We start from the raw sequence: 13,465 nt of genomic DNA, 5'->3' as shown, positions 1-13,465 counted from the left end.
AGGAAACGTTTCTTCCCCTTTGAAATCATTCAGGATTTCACATTCAGGAAATCATATTAACCACAGGAATCACATTAACAATACTGACACACTTATCTATCCTTTAAAAAACAAGTTTTCCCAGAAGGAAGGTAACAAAATAAAAACAGTAAAAGCTAAAAAAAACCCAAAACAAAAATAAAACCCACCACCACCAAGGAATTATTAGCCTATTAGTTCTGTATATGCTACATAGATACCAGTGACTCATTTTATTACCACTATCTATGCTACATGGAAAGTGCTCAAGTAGCAGTGTATTTACTGTACATGAAAAACTGCTGAAAGCAATGGATGTTTCAATTTTCATTTAAATCAAAAATTTCCTTGTGTAGTGTCACTTCATAAAATCAAAATCCTAGGAAGACTGTATTTAAAAGATGCATAAATGTGACACCTCATGGAATTTGAAATACTTAATAGCTATTTTATTGTTAGAAAAATTTGATTTTCATGCTAATATTTATAAATATAAAAATGTGATTCATTTTCACTAGTGTGATTAAGAAATTAGTGTTCTGTTGTCGAAAGCCCAGGGATTGAGGGTTTCTCAAAATTTCTACTACGCATAAGGAATCAACACCCAACAATATAACTGTGTCACAGAAAAAACAAAGCTGAATGAATACTGCAAGTGCAGAGCTTTTGGCAGGAGGATTACACAGCAGAGGGAGCAGTTGCCCTGAGTCACTTTTTTTTCCTTCCAGCATTAGCATTGCTGTAGCTGCAAATTATTCTAAAATGAGTTTGTAGACCAGTGTAGTAGTTTTTATTAGACCGAACATGATAGCTGAAAAAAAAGCCTTCGAGAACAGAAATCCTTTCTGAGTACAGCTGAGTACATATTGAGAACAAGAATTCTGCGTTTACTTAGATAGGCATTGGTAAAGCATCCAAGGGGAAAAAGCAGCTGGTACCTGTGAAGGAAGAACGTTCTGTGCTTCTGTTAAGGAAAAAGATATAATTGCTAGTCTGAAACAGTGAGAGTTTGTGGGAAGGAAGATTATCATTCACTATAAAAACAGTATCGCCGCTGAGTCCACAGTTTATGGTGACAATTTTAGTTCCTAAGATTGTCTGTAGAAAGTGTTTTGAGAACAAGAGATGAGAGATCAGGGGTGAACCAATCGTGTATGTGTTTGTTCTTTACTAGTTGTCTGTAAGAGTTTATTCTGGTATGTAGTCATTGCTTAGTTTGACCTATGAAGTTTCCAGGACACCATTTGGTGCAAAGGATGAATGAGGGTACGTTCTTGGCAGTGAAAATGCAGCAGCTAGAGATGTGGAAGATCAACTCTGGGGAGTATTATTCTTATTAAGAGACTGGAAGACACTCCAATACGGAATGTATCCAGAAAAGGTGCTGCAGGTTTCATAGCACTGTGTGTATAGAATCTGCAAGAGAAAATGTGCCTCATGCCTTACACAATTAGGGTCACTGCAACACAAAACTGTTGTAGCTCACACTATTCCCACATGATTATGGTGAAATCAGCAATAAGATGAGAGTAGGTAGACACATCCAGTGATTTTTATTAATATCTGAAAACAACACTTGCTCTCATTCAATTTTTTAGATCTTTACTTTTCTACAAGAGAAAAAAATATAGCAGATTTCCTGTTTGTAGTCTGCCGCTTACTATATAGTCATACGTGTTTAGTTAGACCAAGTGTTAGTCTTAGTTATCTTTTCTTTTACACCCTTTAATTCTTGCCAATATAATAAAATTAAACATTTCAGCCTTCCTTTCACTATCCAGTCAAATCAGTTACAGGACTTAAAACTGAGAAAAGGATCTTTGCTCAACATGGGTCCCAAGAAGAGCTACTCGGTCATCTATGAAAGAAACAACTCATCAATTTATGATTAAAAACAATATCTGGATTATTTTCAATCAACCAAGGCAACTTAATCTATAATAAGCTGTCAGAAGTCAAGAATAGTAACATATAAGAACCAGTTTTATGACAACCACACCACCTGAAGGTAATCTCCACTCTTTTTAGAGACCAGTGAGCTGATAGATGCTGCCTGCAGCACCAACTTCCTCTAAAGATCCACTTCTCAATATGGAGGGCATCCCTGTCCTGGCCAGAATCAGTGCAAGTGCCTCCAAGCATGGCTGCTACCTGTATCTGACCTGCAGCTGGCCACATTCTCACCACGGATACCCTGTCACATACAGCAAGGGTACTAACTACTAAGAAGTAAAAAACGACCCTACACATTCAGCACTGAGACAGGCAAGTACAAATGGGTGACTGGCCAGCCTGTAACCCAAATGACTAGAAACTCCATATGCAACTAGTGAGGATCTGGCCCTTTGTAATAGCTGGTTTCAGGCCAAGAAAAAGCTAGACATCCATAGGGATGGCTGTGAATTGGCCAGTCTCCATCCACAAACACAGAAAGCTGCTGCAGTTCAACCCACAAGTGTTCTTGGAATCTGCTTGCCACAGCTATAAAAAAGGTCAGATAGAAGGTGCTTAAAAAAATAGTTACGCTGTGATCGCTCTGGCTGCTTTAATTGGCAGCCAACTCCGCCTTGTGACAGACAGCTGGGAAATGCTCCTAGTGAGAGACTGATTTGTATCCACATTAAAGCACTTGTGTTTCATGCAAGCACGTGAATTGTACAGCAGGAATTTAGGGGATGGAGCAGCTGCATTATGAGGAGAGATTTCTCTTCTTAATTTGGAGACATGCAGGCTGAGGGGGATACAATTGACAATTAAAATCATGAAGGCAGTGGAGAAAGTGAGAGCAGGACTGTTACTCACAAACCTTGCAATACTAGAAGTATGGGCACTCACTCAAACTATGTGCAAGATAGGTTTAAACAGACAAAAGCAATAACTTTCCTTTACAAACACAGCAAGTAGTGAATTTCGGGTCATGTGGGACTGAGGAGGCCGGTAATATCAGCAGGCTAGACAAAAAGAGCAGGCTATACAAAGAGGATTAATTTATGGATAGCAGTTCCAAAACAGGTAAGGGAATAGGCACAAGTGTACCTCCTAACGATCCTAATCCAGTGACTGTGGATGCTGGGAAAAAATGAGGGGAATGCACAACCTGAAATGTTCAGGATCATGTCCTAGCCCCATATAGTATTGCCTGCTGTTACTGTCCAAGGCAGAAATACTAGTCTAGGTGGGCCATAGGTTTGACACAATAAGGCATTTCTTACACTTATGCATGAAGCCATGACTGGAGAAAGGTCATTGACACTATAGGCCTCAGAGGCCTGACTCACTGCAGGAAAAGCAGCTGGTGTGGCTTCACCTGTAATTGCTGTCATACCACATACCATACTCGAAAAGTATGTGCAGAAGTTCTAATGCAATAGGCATACATTTTGAAGAAGCTCTGCTACCTGTTAGAGCATTGAAGCTAAATTCAGGATGGTTTCTGTCATATCCCAGTAGCTGTAACTACTGAAGTTTTGGAAAAATTCCTTTGCTGTTTTCCCCTACGTGCAGCTCCTGTCCGTAATACTCCTCGTTCCAGAGGAACTCAATGATGGCACTGGGCTTTGTCCCTGTTGTAATATGGACTTCTCCACAAAACTTGTGTCCAAACAAGCTCACCTTATAGCTTCATAAAGGAGGCATTTAAAAATGACAAGCCTGTCCCTTTCTCACAGTATGAGGGCACAGAGTTTTAAAGGAAAAATCTGTCATTTGCTAGCATTTAAACACATGCTGACTTCCTCTGAGCACAACAGATCTCACCTGTTTCCTTCCCTCTCCTTTCAGACCCCACAGCTGTGATGGATATGTTACTAACACACACAGCACATGTGCCACACATCCCTTTATCTTCCTCTCTCCATTTCCACACCCCTGAAGAACTGAAAGGAAACAAAGCTGGGCAGAGTCATCTGGATGTATCCAAGGCCCACTCAAAGACCCCGGAGACGTGACAGATTGACACAGCTACTGCTCCTCCTAGGTATTAAATGCCACCTCTTTTCCCAGAATTTTCCATAGCTATGTATGTATTTATATACTATATATCCCAAAAGCCTTCTGGAGCACAGAATTTGCCATATTACTTTAATTACTGGCTCAACTGCTGTGGCTGCTAGCCTAAACTTGACCCAACAACTTACCCAACTTCACATTACAATGGATGGGTGGGAGGATTTCTGAATACGCTTGTGACTTCCCGGGAAGCCAGATAAGAGAGACATTGATCTAATTTCAGTGGAGCCCACTCCTTTCTCAAGTCTGAGGAAATGTCGGTTTCCATTCTCTCTGAAGCCTGCCAGGCCAGTGGGAAGGCACATATTTCATTACTGAGATCTAAAACATATGACCATACACTAGCTCATTTCTTGGCGTTCCAAACTTAACCTGAAATTATAGTGTTGTATAACACAAGAAGCCAAGCACTGCCCTGGAGCGATAGAGATTTTATCTAGCTCCTGCTTCAATGGGAACTGGACAGCTGGAATTTGGCCATAAGTATTTGATAGCAAGATTAGTTACACTGGTCCAGTAACCTAGAAAACGAGTCCTTGGAAATTACAACATGAAAGAACCTATTAAAACCACCGATTTCCTCCACCAGGCATCATACAGGTGTAATACACTCTGTACCCTTAGACAGAATCCATAGCTCAGGCAATCTTGTCGAATGCAGAGACCTGGTCTGGATGATGGAAATCCAGTCCAGGACTAGAATCCTGCCCAGTAGAAGAGAACAGTGAACAGTGTCAACTCTTCTAACACCGAGAGCAATAAATGAGAAAGTTAGGTTCTCAATATAAGAAAACAGTTGATCTTTGCGGAGATCAGTTTCTTTTCAAATAATTTTTCCTCACAACTGAGCTATTCATGAGATGACCTCCCTCCAACACCCTAAAAAAAAAAAATCATAAAACCATATGATCCTAAAGTCATTCTGGTTGTGGGAAAGGGATAGCCATGTAAAAATATTCCTAAAAACAAACAATGAAATGGAAAACAGAAGCAGGAAGACATTAGAACATGTTGAGAGTAACCAGGCCTTGGCATCAGTCATCAAGCCAGAAAGTTACTGCTTACCAGAGGCTGACCGCACACAGAAGAAGTTGCAGTGATCAGAAATTATCTCTAAATTTCAAGTTTTATAAATGCTAAGTGAATCCCGGGCCATTCATTAGGAATTGCTTTACTTTTCATTGTCCTGAGGAAAAAAATTTTAATTATGCACATTTTCATTACTAACCACTAGATGTCACTCCTCCCCTTTTGTTCTCATGCTTACGACCTCTGCAACATTTTTACCGGGAAAAAAGCTAAATAATCACTCTACGGAGAAATAGACGAATGATCGGATATGGCACAAAGCTTTCACAAACACAGCCTCTTTGTGTAAGTGAAGTAAAAAAAATCTAGCTTTCAAATACTCACAGGTCAAGGTGTTTTGGAGCTGAGGCTTAGATTAGCACCACTTCCAGTTGGAGAGCGTGAAAAATATAATCTTCATAGTTACAGGTACAGACTTATCAACAGTCCAATTAATTTCCAATTCAAACACTAACAAAGTGAACAACTTGGGTGGATTTGACATAATTTGGCTGGAATTCTCTTCAGAATACTTCCTGTGCATTGTTTTCTGGTCCTTGTTTAGCATCCTAATGTGCCAGCTTTTCTCTAAGCAAGGAGACATGTACGGGAAGGAAGCAAAGAGAAAGACTGAGACATTGGTAAAATAAAAGCAGAGCTGTATTCTAGACCACTTTCATACTGAGAAGTGCATTTTGTTTTCTTAAGGGCCTATATGTTTTATTTCTGGAAAATAGACTGGAGAAAGAAGCCAAGAATAAAGGTCTCACTTATAAATCTCCAGTTTGAACAGTTAATTCTGTGGCTCTGCATCAACCTGGTTAAATTTAGGTCTTCAAAACTCAGTATTTTTTAACAAACAGGAAGTGCACAAACACTCTTGAAGTCAAGCAAGGTGTAAACTAGGACACCAGTGCAGTCTCTCTGGTCCTTTTCTTATGCAATGTATAACTCAAGAGTTTGCAGAGGCTTAGTTTGGAGGAGGAAATGCTGCCAACTCCTACAACACTTTTCAAAAAGTTTTGTTCTCTCCACAAGCTTTTCCACTTTTCAGTCAGAGAATTGTTCCCCTCTCATGACAAATTTTAATGGAACTCAATTTGAAAAATTGCATTTGGAGTTTTTCAGCCATTCTCTACATTTAGTGTTGATGTTACTGCTAAGGCAAAAGGTGGGATTTTGGCATCACGAATACACTGCAGCTGCACCCACTAACACTCCAGTTTCCTCACACTTCCCGTGCTTTCAAAGATGGGATAGAACACTACCGACTAATGCATTGTGCAAACAATAAAATGCTTCCACACTGCAGAGAGCACAAAAAAATAACACCATCTTCAAAATAACACCATCTTCATGCTGTTGTCAGTTAATAAGTTAATAAGGGCACAATAGGACTATGAATTAGTAATGCGGAGGGGAGGGAGGGGCAGAATCAAGAATCAGCAGATTAACACTGACAAAAAGAATGTACCATTTCTTAATAAACCAATTTTTTAAATGAAACATTTTATTAATATTCTTCTAATACATTCCTCAATGTATAACAATTCCTTTCAGTCTATAGCATAATAGGGCAGATCGATGCATTCCTACTTAACTTCAATAAAGAAAAGCAAGATGGAAGTCTGATCCATCAAAATTTTATTTGCATTTCCAACAGTGAAAAACAAACTAAGTGTTTCCTTAGTGTAACTAATCCCATTCCAACCAATTCTCTCTGGTCCCCAAAACTCATCTTGTTATAGGAATTAACCCACTTTCCAAAAAATATTGAAGAAGTCTTTCCAGATGCACAGAATTTTTATTCGCTTACAATTTATGTAGCCTAGAAACAAAATTAAAGAAGGTTGGCTTACTGCTTAGGCGAAAACTCACATTAAGTCCCTGCTCTGCCCGTGTCTTCCTGTGTGATCTTCAGGACAAGTTTACACCTCACAGCAGAGAACGATGCAGAGCTCTTTGAGCTGCGGGTTCCCAAGCCAGGAACCACACGTGGCACAGCACTGCTGTACCAGTATGAACCAGAGTCAGTGCTGGTACATTCAGATACCATTGCATGGAAGTGGTTCTAAACCAGTTACCTGGCTCACTCCACTGAGTGTACTGCTCGAGGTCAGTGATCACACAGCCTGCTCAGGTGTCTTTTCCTCTACAGCACATACTTAAGTTCTCAATCTCATTTCTCCATTTGCAGAATGGGAAGAGTAGCACTTTCATGTTTTGCAAGGAGGCTGCAGGCAGACAAACAAGAAAACGGGGGAAGCACAGACAGAACAGAGTACCAGAGGGGAGGGAATGCAGCACAGATCTCTAAAACCCATGCAGCACTTGAAAGTTTCTTGCTGCAATAACTTTATCCCAGGCTTCAGAAAAAAAAAACCACTTTTATTACCACTAAATGACAAAGTTAAACTGGAAACACCAAGGACCAAACTGTGAACAGAAAACTGCTCAGGACCAATTTGACTAAGAAAATAATCAAAAATTTCTTGAGGAAATACCTTTGCTCTTGGGAAATGCCAGTTTACTGAAATTTCTTGAAGAAAAAGAAATTTCTGCTAAGAAAGATTACTCAGGTTCAGGAAGGATTTTCTGATCAAACCAGAAGGGAGAGGCGCCACTTCCAGAATGTACTGACAATCTGCAGAGTCAAGGATAAGACAGACTTAAGTTCAAATCGCATGCAAGACAAGACTTGGCACAGGGAATTGAACCTAAGGCTCCACATAAGTTCCTGACCTGGCTAGTTTGGGAGTAGTGTCTTTTGAATGCTCACTCTGACCCATGTAAGAAAGACTCACATTATAGCCCAAGGTCAGCACATCTGTTTGGATGCGAGAAATGCATGTTTAAATTTCTATTTCACACAAAGCATTGTTGGGATTTGAAAGCAGTTCTTCCAAAACCTAAATAAATACTCTGCATGTTGGTGTATTCATTATTCTGGTTCCAGTTAAATCTTTCAGAAATGTCTGTTCTGTACCAGTGTAGAACAGGAAAAAGGTTTTATGGGAGAGAAGCCTGTTTCCTCTCCACCTCCAGAAGAAGTATCAGATAGACAGAAAGGAAATTAGGAATTTTATGATAAAAGAACCTTCTAGCTTTATCCAAAAGCTCACTGGAGAAGATAATGAACTTTAAAATCAGGTACACTTATTCTCAACTTATGTTCCACAATTTTTTTGCTAGTGTAACTTCAGGTTTTAACTAAGCTATGTCTGTTTAGCACTTACATAGAAGAAAGCTCTGTTAACTCTTTTGTGACTCCTAAAAATGGAGTTTTTCCACTCTCTTCAGAAAACAAAGCCCCTTTTCCTTCCCAGCTAAGTAGAATACTTTATACCTGTTAGCTGTTCAACTTCCTTTCACTGAAGTTTGATGTGAAACCTTATCACTCTATGGTCTTTCTCTGAAGGAGATAGGTAAGCTTCAGAAAGCATTTCTACTTACAGTTCTTTCACTTGCCACCCAGGTATCACGGTGCTTTTTCTGTTCCCTATTTGGATGAACAAATTTTCAGATGCCAGTTCTGCACACAGCCCAAAACTCTAGCTTTTGGTCTCACACCCTGCCTCTAAGCTGGGGTGGCACAGAGCATGCAAGATGATGGGCTGTTTGCTTCCTTTCCCAACGCTGAAACTTCGCAAGTCCCTTTCATCAAGCAGAGTTATTATTAAGAACAAATTAGAAACTCCAAATGAAACAGTCCAACTGCAAAGTTCCGATCACCATCTATAGTCCTCTCCTCATTCCAGCAAGTCCTAACCTTTCAGCTTTCTTGAGTCCCAGTGTGTGAATCTCCACATTGGATGATGCATGGCCGGTGTAACGACCGTGTGACAGACAGGACGGAGAATACAATGCCACAATGTGCTGGCTTATGTGACAACTCAACAGGCCAATGACAAAGGAAGATAAATGCAGAATTTTCACAAATATTTGCTGACATTTGATAACTTGATTGGATCTAAGTCTCCTCTCTCTTAGATCTGACCTACACAGGAAAAGTAATCAGTATGACTGCACCTGAATAGGAAAATGTGTGGAGTCACTAGATCAGTCTCTGATGAAGCCATTCTTAGCTGCCCACAGAACAGGGCTATTCTGGCACTGCTAAGCCTGTCAATCTCCTAGACAGACTAAAGGTTACATCGGCTTTGCAATCAAATAACAGAAGCTTTGGTGTTATCTTCAGAGATAGTCCTGATTAGAACCAAGGCAAGAGAATTAGGGGCAAAGGTAGAATTCCTGCTCTGGGCAAAGGTCTACTGCAGCATATGCATACTGCTCAGCAATATACTGATCTCATCAAGGTTTTCGGCACAGCAGAGAATTTCATCATACATAAAGACATTTGTATGAACAGGCTAAAGGCAGTACAGTTGTGAGTTTGAGAAAACTAAACACAGATAAAGGGAACACCACACAAACAAAAAACATCACTTAAAACATGAGTTTTAACCCTCTAACTGAAAGCAGCTTTAAAAAAAAAATAAACACTCAAAAAAGGTAGTTCACATAATGCGTAAAAAAGTATTACAAAGAAAACTTCCATTAAGCCACTCTGCTCTGATGTTCCACCCTGATATACATTCTTTCTCTCATTTAAGTGCAGTAACTGGAATCCAAGAGGCTGTTTGTATGAGCAGGGTCATTCATGGAAGCGAGTTGAGCTTGCTTCACCATCAAGAGAGCCCTTCAAATCCGCAAAAACTCTTCCCACCTTCAGTGGTCAATTCATTAGGCCACTGATTTTCAGGCACAGAAGAAAGGGCCGTAAAGGATTTCAACAGGTCATATAGGTTCTTCCCGCTCCTCCCAAAAGCAGGATCAACTCTAATTAAATCATAGAATCATAGAATCATTTAGGATGAAAAAGACCCTTAAGATTATTGAGTCCAACTGTAATACTCCTGACTGATGGCTGATGAGCAATGCTTGAAACTTTTCAATGATACGGACTCCATATTTTGCTGAGGCCATTTCTTCCAGTCTTTCACTTGTCCTTATGGAAAGTTTTTTCTAATGTATAGCCTGAATCTTTCTCATTACATTTTAGACATGTATTATTTCTTGTCCTATGTACCCTAGAAGTGTAAGACACGTCTTTTTTCAGGGACCTTTTATATATCTAAAGACTGTACCCTCTCAGGCTTCTCTTCCCCTAGACTTAACAAATTCAGCTCCCCCACTTACTCCACACAAAAACCAAGGTTCATGTAAATATGTTCATAGAACATAAGTACTGCGAATCCAAATTAACACCATATCTCACATAATGATTTTGCATACAGAATTTGACTAAAAAGCTATACAAGTTTCCTCCCGATCCCTTCACTGAGCAGCTCTGCTAACCTGTCAGATCAAGGCCATCCTGGACTCCACCATGACATCCCTCCCAGCCCATTCCTCTCTGTAATGGGACTCAGCTAGACATTGCAGGGCCCAAGCACTGTCAGGCAGCTGCAAACTTCGCTTCCTGCCCTTCAGCTCCTCATCTTCTCTCGTAACTGCCACCAGTGGAGTTAAGCCTGGATGAAAATATGTGAATCTGCAGGAAGTTTCCTACAGATTTCCTATAGAAAAGGAATCTGTGATATATAGAAATATAGCTCTCAGGAGAAGAGCCCTCACAAAGTATGTTGCAAGCTATCCAGTGTGATACAGAGGCATTGGGTGACGCAGTTGCAAAGTTCTGAAAATCAGTTTAGACAAACTATGCGTGCCTTTGAAAGAAGCATTCCAAACACACCCAGAATTAAATAGAATTAATATGTAAAAAACACTGAAGTGTTGGGTTTTGATAATAGCTTCGGAGCTAAAGAAACTCTGGGAGATAGATTCAGAAAGACACTGATTTGTCACATGAGGCTTTTCACTGAGCTCTTTCAGGAATACAGAAAAGGGAACCCACTTCAAAACACTTACAAAAAAGGAAGTTAGCAGCACAGAGAAGCTTAGATCACAAAGAGTTAGGCCAAGATGGATAGAGACAGCACAACCCCTGCTCATGCTTAAGCAACATTTAGTTATATATAACATTAGTTACACAGAATCACGGAATCATAGAATCATTTAGGTTGGAAAAAACCTTTAAGATCATTGAGATCTTAAATGAAGGGTTCCAATTCACACTAAGAAAATGTGTGTTAACTAAACTATGGAAATAATGGCCTAAAATTGCCATCGAAAACTAGAAACCTCTGGTAAGTGTTTTAATTGCTCCTATGCAAGTTCACAAAGACATTGCTTAAAGAACAGTCTGGCGCTTTTGAAGATTTTTTAAAAAAACCCAAAATGACAGCATAATAACAAATGATTGGCAGAAATAAAAAAAATGAAATATTAATCAAAATGTAAAAGACACTACAAAACAGAAAGTCAACACTATCACTCACTATCCATGTTTACAGGAAAAAATTTTGGATCCCCTCCAATAGAAACAAAACTCCCAATTCTCCCAGAAGAGCAGAGGAGAGAATTTATTCTTCAAGTACTCTCTACACCACTTGAATACTTTTATCAAATATTTTGTATCTTAGGAAATTACTTCTTTATTCAAAGAAGTTCTGACTTGATTTCAAGCCTTTATCAACGTTGTTTATTCTTTCACTAACAGCAAATCTTAACTCTGTCTTAACAAAGCTTCACCTGTTTAAACCATTCTCAGGTGTGATTCATACAGAGTGTCTGCAGAGTCTTCCTCTACAGAGCATAGGTAAATGAAAGATTTATAATGTTATTAAACAAAAATTGAATGGTCTTCTGGTCCCTTATCGTCCTAGCCACAATAATAGCCACTGCCGCCAGAAATTAGCGGCAGTGTTTAATGTCCGTTACACAGCCTGCAACACAGGTAACAACATCCATGGACAAGGAAACACTAGCTGTGCAGAAGAGGCAGCGAGGTCTCTGTCCTCTGCTGTCACCTCAGTTATGTTCAGTCCCCACTGCAGGGACTAGCTCATTCAGCATGGCTGCACTCTATTCTTTCACAGCTAAACAAAGTGTAGTGCCACGTTATTACCTTAAAATACTGATCCCCTGCTGCTGCCAAATTATTTAGTGATGGCCAGAAGGGAGGGACACTGCCTAATAATTAACTAATATAAACTGAAGCAAAAATCCCCTCACAAGCCTTATTTTGAGGCCTGCTGATTATTATCAGCTACATTTCCTCCAACCGAGATTTGAGAATGTATTTTAAGACATTAAAAATACAAAGATTGTATTTAACTTCTACTATAACACATTATTTTCAGTTTTAGGAAAGAATAATTCTTAACATGCCAAAAATGCCAACTAATCTTTACAAAATCTCTGGCTGCAAGTCAGGGTTATTAGCATTTCCCTCTTACAGATAGAAAAGCAGAGGTATAGAAGGCAACGCGAATTACCAGCTGTGAATTAGTTCTGGAGCTCAAAATCAAAACCAACATTCTTGCTTCTACGGACAGCTGTGCTTAGTTTCAGCCAGGGGAGGCAATACAGCTGTAGAAGAAGCATTTAAAGCCATTGCACCTTGTCCTTTCCCCAGTGCTGTTACTGGAAATATACCTGCCAAAATGCAGATGATGTCCCCCAATATGCCTATGCGCTGCCATTGCATGACTGGCACACTTCCAGTCTTGTGTCTGTAGAGGAATTGGGAACCACTGGGGAAGAAGGGACCGAGGACATGGGAGGGTATGAACTATTCTTACAAAATGTGTCCACTCAGGGGCTGTAAAGTGATTCCTGCCACAGGCTTTGCTGCCTCTTTAGATATAAGGAGTCAGCTTCTACCAATCTCCACTTGCTCACAGGTAAAAGGCAAAGACAACCATAAAAACACCAAAAACCTTACTGAAGTGATAAATCAGCACTGCTCAAGGTCCCCATTCAGGAGAAAATCCTTACTCAGTGAAGAAGTATATGTTTAAGTATTACAGAAGTCAATGTAGATTGCATGAAGCAATATTGGTGATTTGTTTGGAAGGCAGAAGGAAGAAGCAGGGATATGCATTTAGCTTAATTTTCCTGAAAGGAAATCAACCTTTCAGCAATTTGGACAATGTTGAGTTCAACAGAGATGCTGTCTTCAACTATTTTGCCCTCAGAAATGATCTCACATGAATATCTGCCCACAGAGCATTACAGGAGAAGTGGCATTTCTCTCTGAAATCCTCCGCCAGACTCTGTAAAGGTTATACCCAGTTCTCAGGATGCATCAAATCCCATGGCAACCAGACCCAGGATGTATTTCCTTCATTCCTCACACTGATGCTGAACAACAGCCCTTTGTTCGGAGTGCTAAATGCAAGCATTTCGAGATGCCCTTCAGAAGGTTCCTTAACAGCTGACCTGTTACTTTGTACACATTTCTTTT

Source organism: Calonectris borealis, chromosome 5 (assembly GCF_964195595.1).
Source record: "Calonectris borealis chromosome 5, bCalBor7.hap1.2, whole genome shotgun sequence".
Lineage (NCBI taxonomy): Eukaryota > Metazoa > Chordata > Aves > Procellariiformes > Procellariidae > Calonectris > Calonectris borealis.
Note: the sequence above shows the minus strand (reverse complement) of the source record.